Source organism: Sapajus apella, unplaced genomic scaffold (assembly GCF_009761245.1).
Source record: "Sapajus apella isolate SASKATOON/1434 unplaced genomic scaffold, GSC_monkey_1.0 scaffold189, whole genome shotgun sequence".
Taxonomy (NCBI): Eukaryota; Metazoa; Chordata; class Mammalia; order Primates; family Cebidae; genus Sapajus; species Sapajus apella.
In genome coordinates, this window is record NW_022437129.1 from 586,449 (window position 1) to 594,730 (window position 8,282).

Here is an 8,282-nt window from a genome sequence, read left to right on the forward strand (position 1 = left end):
GGGCAGGCAGTTGTCTTTCTGCAGGACCCCCACCCTTCCCCCTTCCCTGCCTTCCTTGGCAGGCCCTCCTGCTCTAGGCGCCATCTACCTGCCAGGGTGGTCGGGAAGGATGGACTGTCCCTGTCTCATGAAGGGAGGCCAGTTTAACAGATGAAGCTGCCAGGGACACTGCCTCTTCCCGGCAGGGATATTCCAGACACCATTGGAACAGGTTGGGGAGGCGAGTTTGGGACCAAGGACTCCCATGAGCCCTCAGAAGCCACCATAGAGGTGAGGATTGAGTTGTAATCCCATCGGCTGGTGACCTTAGGAAAGCCTCAGCCCTCTCTGAGCCTCCGTCTCCGCTCTGCATAATGGGAGTAGTGATCTGTTCCCCTGTCATGCAGGAAGGAATCTTCCCAATGCTGAAAGTGGGGTGTTGGTCTCAATCATAACTGGTTCCAGGCACCTATACACACACATTCACACTCAGACAACACTCCTAGGTACACGTTTACATTCACACACACAGATTTGCACAAACACACACAGAGATTTGCACAAGCACACATACAGGGCACAGGTACACACAAGCTACTGGGACATACACCCCAGGGACACACACGGGGACTTACACACTCAAAGACAAACCTGCACGCAGGATGCACAGACTCACACACTCTCCTCTATCCCGCCAGGGCTGCTGCCTGTTCACTCTGCCTCAGCACACAGAGTGGCCGGGGCCACCTGCCTTCCTCTCCCTGTGTCAGGAAAATTGGAGGGGTGATCACTGCCCGAAAGTGCCTCACATGCAGGGGCTCGGGGGGGCAGGATTCACCCAGAGAGGCGAAGGCACCAAAGCAGTGGGGCTTGATGGGTAGCGTGGGCTTTGTTGGGGCTGACCTACCCACAGCATGTGGACATCCAGGCCTCCAGCCTTGCCCCCTGCCTTGGCTCAGTCCAGTGTGGCATTTGCCTGCAGCCCTCCCCTTGGGAAAGGGACCACCCCTGAGGCCCGCCTATGAGTTGAGTGTGGTTTTGGTGGAGGAAAGGGCAGGAAGCCGCATCTGGGAAGTGGCTGCCCATGGCTTCCAGAGGCCTGGGTGGGTGGCTGACCTCATGGCCAGATGGCTCCAGACACCTCTCCGGGCCTCACTCTTGCTTCCACCATTCAGCACAGCCAAGCTGACCACAGACCTGGGTGGGGGAAGCTGGTCACATCCTGTCACCATGCCTGGAGTTCCACCATTGGTGCTGCAGTCCTCTGTGGTCCCAAGAGAGCCCAGCTGCTGAGCAGACACACTGAGGCTGGCATCGCCCATCCCAGAACATTCCCCGAGGCCTGCGTTTGCCTGCCAGAATGATCCCAAGTCTGTGAGGGACACACACAGCACATGTCGTCGAGATGTCAGCCACATGGCCACGTGCCCCTCCTCCTGGCCCTCCACTCTGCTCTGGAATGGTGGCACCTCCAGGCTCAGCTCAGGCCCTCTCCCTGGTGGGTTGTTCTCCCTGAGCTCCAGATCCAATACCCAGTTGTCCTGAGATGTGTCCCCCATGGGCACCCTGAGAATCCACTCTGCACAGTAGCCAGAGCAATCTTTCAAAAACTAAATCAAATCGTCCTCCTGCAGCAGCTGCCGTAACTCACAGAATAAAGCTCATCACCGAGGCTTGCAAGGCTGTGCCCATAAAGAATGGAAGGGAGACGGGAGGTGGCTGTCGGTGAAGTGCCCAAGCTCTCTGAGTCCAGGGTGTGGCAACAACTCCAGCTTGTCTGGTTTCCTGTGAGATCATCCTTTCACCCATTGGTAATGTGCTCCCTGCCCAGTTTTCTCTCTCAATCTGCAGGAAAAGCCTGTAGGAAATGACTGAGGGGGCGGGTGTGGTCCAGAATGAGTTGGGGTGTGGGCCATGTTTGGTGGGGCAGTAGGTAGGGATCCTGCTCTGAACATCCCAGGAGGAACAGGCCATGGGGTGGGCAGAATCACGCAGCGAGTCTTCCAGAAGCAATCGTGAATCTCCATCTTCTCCCACCTGCCACCTGGGTTGCCAGTTAAAACACAGGATACCCAGTGTTTTAAATTGGAATTTCAGAAAAACAACAAATAATTCTTTTCTTTATTTATTTTGAGATGGAGTCTCTCGCTGTCACCAGGCTGGAGTGCAGTGGCACGATCTCAGCTCACTTCTTGGTTCAAGCGATTCTGCTGCCTCAGCCTCCTGAGTAGCTGAGACTACAGGTGCGTGCCACCACACCTAGCTAATTTTTGTATTTTTAGTAGAGACGGGGTTTCACCATGTTAGCCAGGCTGGTCTTGAACTCCTGACCTCATGATTCACCCACCTCAGCCTCCCAAAGTGCTAGGATTACAGGAATGAGCCACCGTGCCCAGTCTCAAATAATTCTTCAGTTATGTGTGTCCCAAGTAATGCATGCATGCTGTATTTTTGTTTGCTAAGTCTGGCAAACCCACCTGGATGACCACATCTGCCTGCTCCACGGCCTCTCAGCTCCCCCCCACACCCACACAGAGGGATCCTGTGAAAACCCAAGTCACTTCACCTCCAGCCACTCAGGCCCTGGGTGATCTGGGCCTTGCACGTTCTCTGACCTCATCTCATCCCCACAGTGATGTGCTGGTAAAGTGGCATGTCCCATTTTCTAAGAAAAAACAAAATATAAAAAATTAAAGCCCTGATTGTAGCACAGGCCAATTCCCTTGGTGTAAATATTCCTTCCATGGCTGACTGCAAGCCACAAGCATGACACTGCCGAACGCGGGGCTGGGGAGGGGTGCACAGTTGTCTCAGCGCAGGCAGGCTCCAGACTGCCCTCCCTCCACCCGGGGCCTTTGCACTGACTCTGCTCTTTGCCTGGATGTGCACACCCCCAGATCCATGCATGACTCAACCCTTCACTTCTTTCTGGATTTTGCTCCAGTGTCTTCTCCTGAGAGGAGAATTGCTTGTCTAGGATAATCCTATACATCCCCCATCCCTGGCTAGCCCTTTGCTGGGCTTCATGTTTTTTCTTCATAGGACTTATCAAAAACAAAAAAGGAATGTCATCCACTCCACTACTTCTCAGAGGGGGAAAATGTGGCTCTTGGAAACAAGCATCCTAGAACCATTAGAGGTGCTTAGACTCAGCTACACCTAATGTGAAACACAGAACTCACGGTTCTAGGTTCGTGTGTGTGTTTTTTGTTTTGTTTGTTTGTTTTTCAGACAGAGTCTTGCTCTGTCACCAGGTGTCAGGCTGGAGTGCAGTGGCATGATCTCGACTCGCTGCAACCTCCGCCTCCCGGGTTCAAGCAATTCTCCTGCCTCAGCCTCCCAAGTAGCTGGGACTACAGGCATGCACCACCACACCCAGCTAATTTTTGAAATTTTTGGTAGAGACGGGGTTTCACCGTGTTGGCCAGGATGGTCTCAATCTCTTGACCTCGTGATCCTCCCGCCTCAGCCTCCCAAAGTGCTGGGATTACAGACATGAGCCACCGCGCCCGGCCTCTTTTATTTTTCTTGGAGACAGGGCCTTGCTATTTACCCAGGCTGGTCTTGAACTCCTGGGCTTAAATGATCCTCCTGCCCCGGCCCCTCAAAGTGCTAGGATTACAGATGTGAGCCACTGTGCCTGGCCCCAAAATGAAGGATTTTTAAAGACGTACAGTGTTTTTCAGAATTTGGCCAGCAATTCAATTTGTCTGTCTGCAAGTAAACTGGGCTCGAATCATGTCATCATCTTCACTGTGGAGACTGCTGCTGACACTTACTGAGCCCTACTAATAGGGACCTTATGATCCTCGTTTTCCCAGAAGCCGAGACTCAGAGAGGTTAAGCAAACAGCCCAAGGTCACACAGCCAGTGAGAGGGGTAGTTTGGATTGGAACTCAGCTCTGTCTGCTGGCTAACTCCTAGAAGAAGCTGCTCTAAGCACTTTCTCCTGTGAGCGTCAGGGGTAAAGGGGGCATGCCTAGCCCCTGAGTCAGGGTTTTAGAGGCCAGGGATTCCTGCAGCCCTTCAAATGACTTAACGGGAGAGTGAGATAGTCCAGGCAATGCCCTCTTCTCATTAATGAAGATCTTGAGGCCCAGAACATGGCAATGACTGGCCTGAGCTCACACTGCAAGTTGGGGAAAGACTGAAGATGGAAACCTGGGACCTTGCATCTCACCTTGGGCTCTGCCTCAGACCCAGACCAGGTGATTCTGCTATGCTGCAGCAGACTGGATCCAAGTCATCTCTCCCCGTCTCAGACTCTAGGCCCTCCCTGTGTCTGGAACCCGAGGGTCCAGCTCCACCTACAAGGCCCCAGGGCCCCCCAGAGTGCCCCCCAAAGACCTCATGCAGTCACCCAACAAGCCTTTAGTGAATGATCCCAGTGCACACGCCGTCCACTGCATATGCCGGGAGTTTGGGGGGACCAAGTCAGACCACTAGTGTGGAGGGGCTGTGACCAAGGAGCTGAGGAAGGCCAGAGAGAGAGCCCCTAGACTAAGCTGGGGATCAGGAAAAAAGACATTCCGGAGGAAAGGGCATTTATCTGGCTCTTGAAGTTCAGGAAGCTTCCAGGAAGAAAGGGTAGGAAGGACTTTCTAGCACAAAGGAACAGCATTTGCAAAGACAAGGTGATATACAGAATGCCCCTGAATTGTACACATAAACAGTGGTTGATTTTAGGTTATGTGAACTTCCCCTCAAAAAATAAACACAATATTGTTGAGAATGTTGTGTGCAGGTGCAGAGGCCGAAGCGGCTCCATCTCAGAGGCAAATCCACCATGCTGACTTCTGATTGACCCAGCTCCAGAAAAGCCTCTAAGATTTCTACTTTACCGACTGTCCCTGGCATCCCTTCTGAAACACATATTCCCTTTTCCTGTGGTGTACATGCCGTGGCTCTGGGGGTTACTGTGCAGAGATCTACCCGTCTTGTGACCACCTGAGACATGGCTTCTGTTTGTATTCCTCTTTTAAATGCTTCTTTCTGCTGGGCGCGGTGGCTCACGCCTGTAATCCCAGAACTTTCGGAGGCCGAGGCGGGTGGATCACCTGAAGTCAGCAAGAGTTCACGGCCAGCCTGGTCAACATGGTGAAACCCCGGCTCTTCTAAAAATACAAAAATTGGCTGGGCAAGGTAGCGGGCGCCTGTAATCCCAGCTACTCGGGCGGCTGAGGCAGGGGAATTGCTTGAAGCCAAGAGGCGGAGGTTGCAGTGAGCCGAGATCGCGCCACTGCACTCCAGCCTGGGTAACAAAGAGCAAAAACTCCATCTCAAAACAAACAAACAAAAAATGCTTCTTTCTGAGAAACCGGATTTGTCTGCCTCTTTCTTCGACCTCTCAGCCCCTGTAGCTTCTGGTTTGCATAGACCTGCTCACCATAGGTCTGATGCCATACAGTACTTCAAGGAAGAGGGGAAAGGTGAGGTGGGGCCCAAGGAATCGTCAGGGACAGGCCACAAAGGGTACTGACTTGGCACCATTTATGAAATTCAGCCGAGCCTGGCCTGTGCCAGGCATTCCACGCAACAGGCATTCCAAATGTGGTCCCTCCACTGAAGAGCCAAGAGTCAAAGACAGAAGAAAAAAACCTGTAAGGCCTTTGAGAGGAATGATTTGGGGACTTGGAGTCACAGGGACCCTGGTTCAAATCCCAACTCTGCTTTCAACTCACTGTGATCTTGGGAAGTCGGTTTGTCTCTGAGTCTTGACTTCCCCATCTGTAAAAGGGGGCTAAGAGCACTGGTCTGCAGAGCCACTGTGAGGAGCCCAGAACCATGGGTGCTCAGAACTTCGTAGGGCGTAAAGAGAGGGCGCGTGGGATTATTATTGCTACTGTTAGTCTTAGCCGGCCACCCTGTCTGCCTCTTACCTGAGAGAGGAGGCACAGCAGGATTCTGAGAAGTCCCCTGCCCCAGTACCCAGGACGGGCTCCAGGGAGGAGGATCTGCAGACCCCTGTGCTGAGTCTGCATGCAGGTCACCTGCCCCTAGTGTGCATCCCCTCAGCTGCCCACCCTGAGTCTCAGGTCGGGCCTGCCGGACAGCTTCCTCTACTTCCCCTTTGCCCAGTGACATGCGCCTTATGGGGGCGGTAGGGAGGGGCACTGGAGAGGTTAGATCTCTTGGCTGACAGGGTGGAGGCCAAACCCAGCTGGGACAAGATCCAGGCCTGCTCTGCAGATGTGGCCACTGCAGCTGCTGTTTGGTAAAGAGCTGCGGGTAGGGGACTGGGAATAGAGAGGAAGAGGGGCTGCCATTCCTGGAAGGCCAGGGTCAGGGTCCCAGTTCTCTTAAAACCAGTAACCCACCCTAGGTTTGAGCAACAGGAACTTGGGGCCAGCACGGAGAAGGCAACAGGCAGCAAGGGTCTCAGTCTTCAGCCTGCAGGGAGGAGCTCAGGTCTCGAACTCCTGACCTCAGGTGACTGGCCCACCTCAGCCTCCCAAAGTGCTGGGATTACAGGCGTGAGCCACTACACTGGGCACATTTTTTAATTAAAAAAGAGAGAGACAGAATAGCTATAAATGTGTGGAACTTTGACATAGATTATCCCATTTAATCCTCACAACAACTCTCTGGGTGTCATGAGGAAACTGGGACTCCAAGAGGTTAAGGGACTTTCCCGAAGTCACATCAGATTCTGCTGCAGGCAGTCTCATTTCGAGCTGGAGGGGCGAGGGCTGGAAGCTGGGCTGCAGAGGTCACAGGGGCTGGACGAATGGTAGACCTGCAAGGCCCTGGGACCCGGAGCTGAGCTCTGAGGCCTCAATCCCCTAAGGTGCAGGGCCCAGGCCGGCTGAGGCCTCCAGCAAGAAGTGCCTAAACAAATGGCTTTGGCAGGCCAGCATCTTCCTGGACACCTGGTACTGCCGTGAGGGGGCTCTCATCTCTGACGAGTGGGTGCTCACAGGTGCCAACTGCATTGACAGGTTGCATGGCCAGGAGGCGTGATGAAGGGGAGCTCCCGGAGGGTGCCCCCCCACCCTCTCCACCTCTCGACCTCCCCTTTGTCTCCTCCCTCCACAACTGACCTTGGTCCCGCTTCAGTGTGACCTTGAGTCCAGGTCAACTGCAGATGGACTCTTGTGAGATCAAGTCTCCATGGCGAGCTACTCTTGTCCTCAGCAGGGCCTGAGGGCTCTGGATTTGGTGGCCTGGCCCTGGCATGACTGGCAAGGCCTCCTCCGTCGCTCACCAGCACTGAGCAGCCTGTCCCCCTGGCTGCCCAATCCCACTGTTTCCTTTTCCTGAGAAAGCTCTGCTGGACCCAGGAGTTTGAACCCGATTTCAGTAAGGGTGGGAACAGAAGCCTGGGATGATTGAGAGACTTGGGGAGGCAGGTGGCCAGGGTGGAGCTCGGGACCCTGCAGGGGCTCTGGTCAGCTGCCCGGCTGCACCATGGCCACGGGCATGCAGGGGAGAGGGCTGGCGCTGACACCTGGTCTTCTGGAGCCGGCTTCCAGCCCCACCGCTGCCCGATGACTGACAGCCCCACCTGCCCAGTGCACTGGAAGCTTTCCTGAGGGGGCTGTGTGGGAGTGCACCAGAGGACAGAGTTGTCCTAAGAGTGACATGGGAGTGCGGAACGTCTAGGAAGACAGAGCCCAGGAAGGCATCTGGGGGCAGGGAGACTTGGCACAGGCAGGGAAGCTTGGCAATATATGGTAACAACCAGCATGGCTGGGCTGGTGCAGGCCTGCTGGATGCCAGTCAGGCTGAGGGTCTGTCCCACCCCGTGCAGCAGTGTCCTGCTGGGACCGCTACACGTCAGCATCTGCAGAGATGACTTTCTCCCCCAACTGACTGTCTGGACCCGAAGGACAGCCTGCCCAACGGCTTCCAGTGCACCAGGCTCTGCACTGGGCCCCCTGAACTGGTGGTAAGGATTCCAGCAGGCCCTATGCAAGCCCTGAGACCCCCTCCCTCGAAGTCCCTTCTAATGCCACTAGACTTGTTAAAGTTAGGCCTGGTCATCCTCCCATCCTATCCTGGAGTCTCCCATTCCCCAGCAACCAGCGGTCAGGCTTGTTTGCACCCCTGAAGGCCACCCTAGAACTTCCTACCCCTTGGAGAGACTCCCCCGTTATGTCCTATGGAATGTGGGGCAGCCTTTGGTATAGCCAGTCTTAAACTACTGGGACTCAGTTACTCAATAGTTACAAGCATTTTGCTGAAAACTAACTTTTGTGTAATATTGAGCCTCAAAGGCCAAAAGGAGGAAAGAATTGGGTGAGACTGATAGAATGCGTGGGAGAAAGCACTTTCACTAGAAAGAGATGGACAGAGGGGTGGAG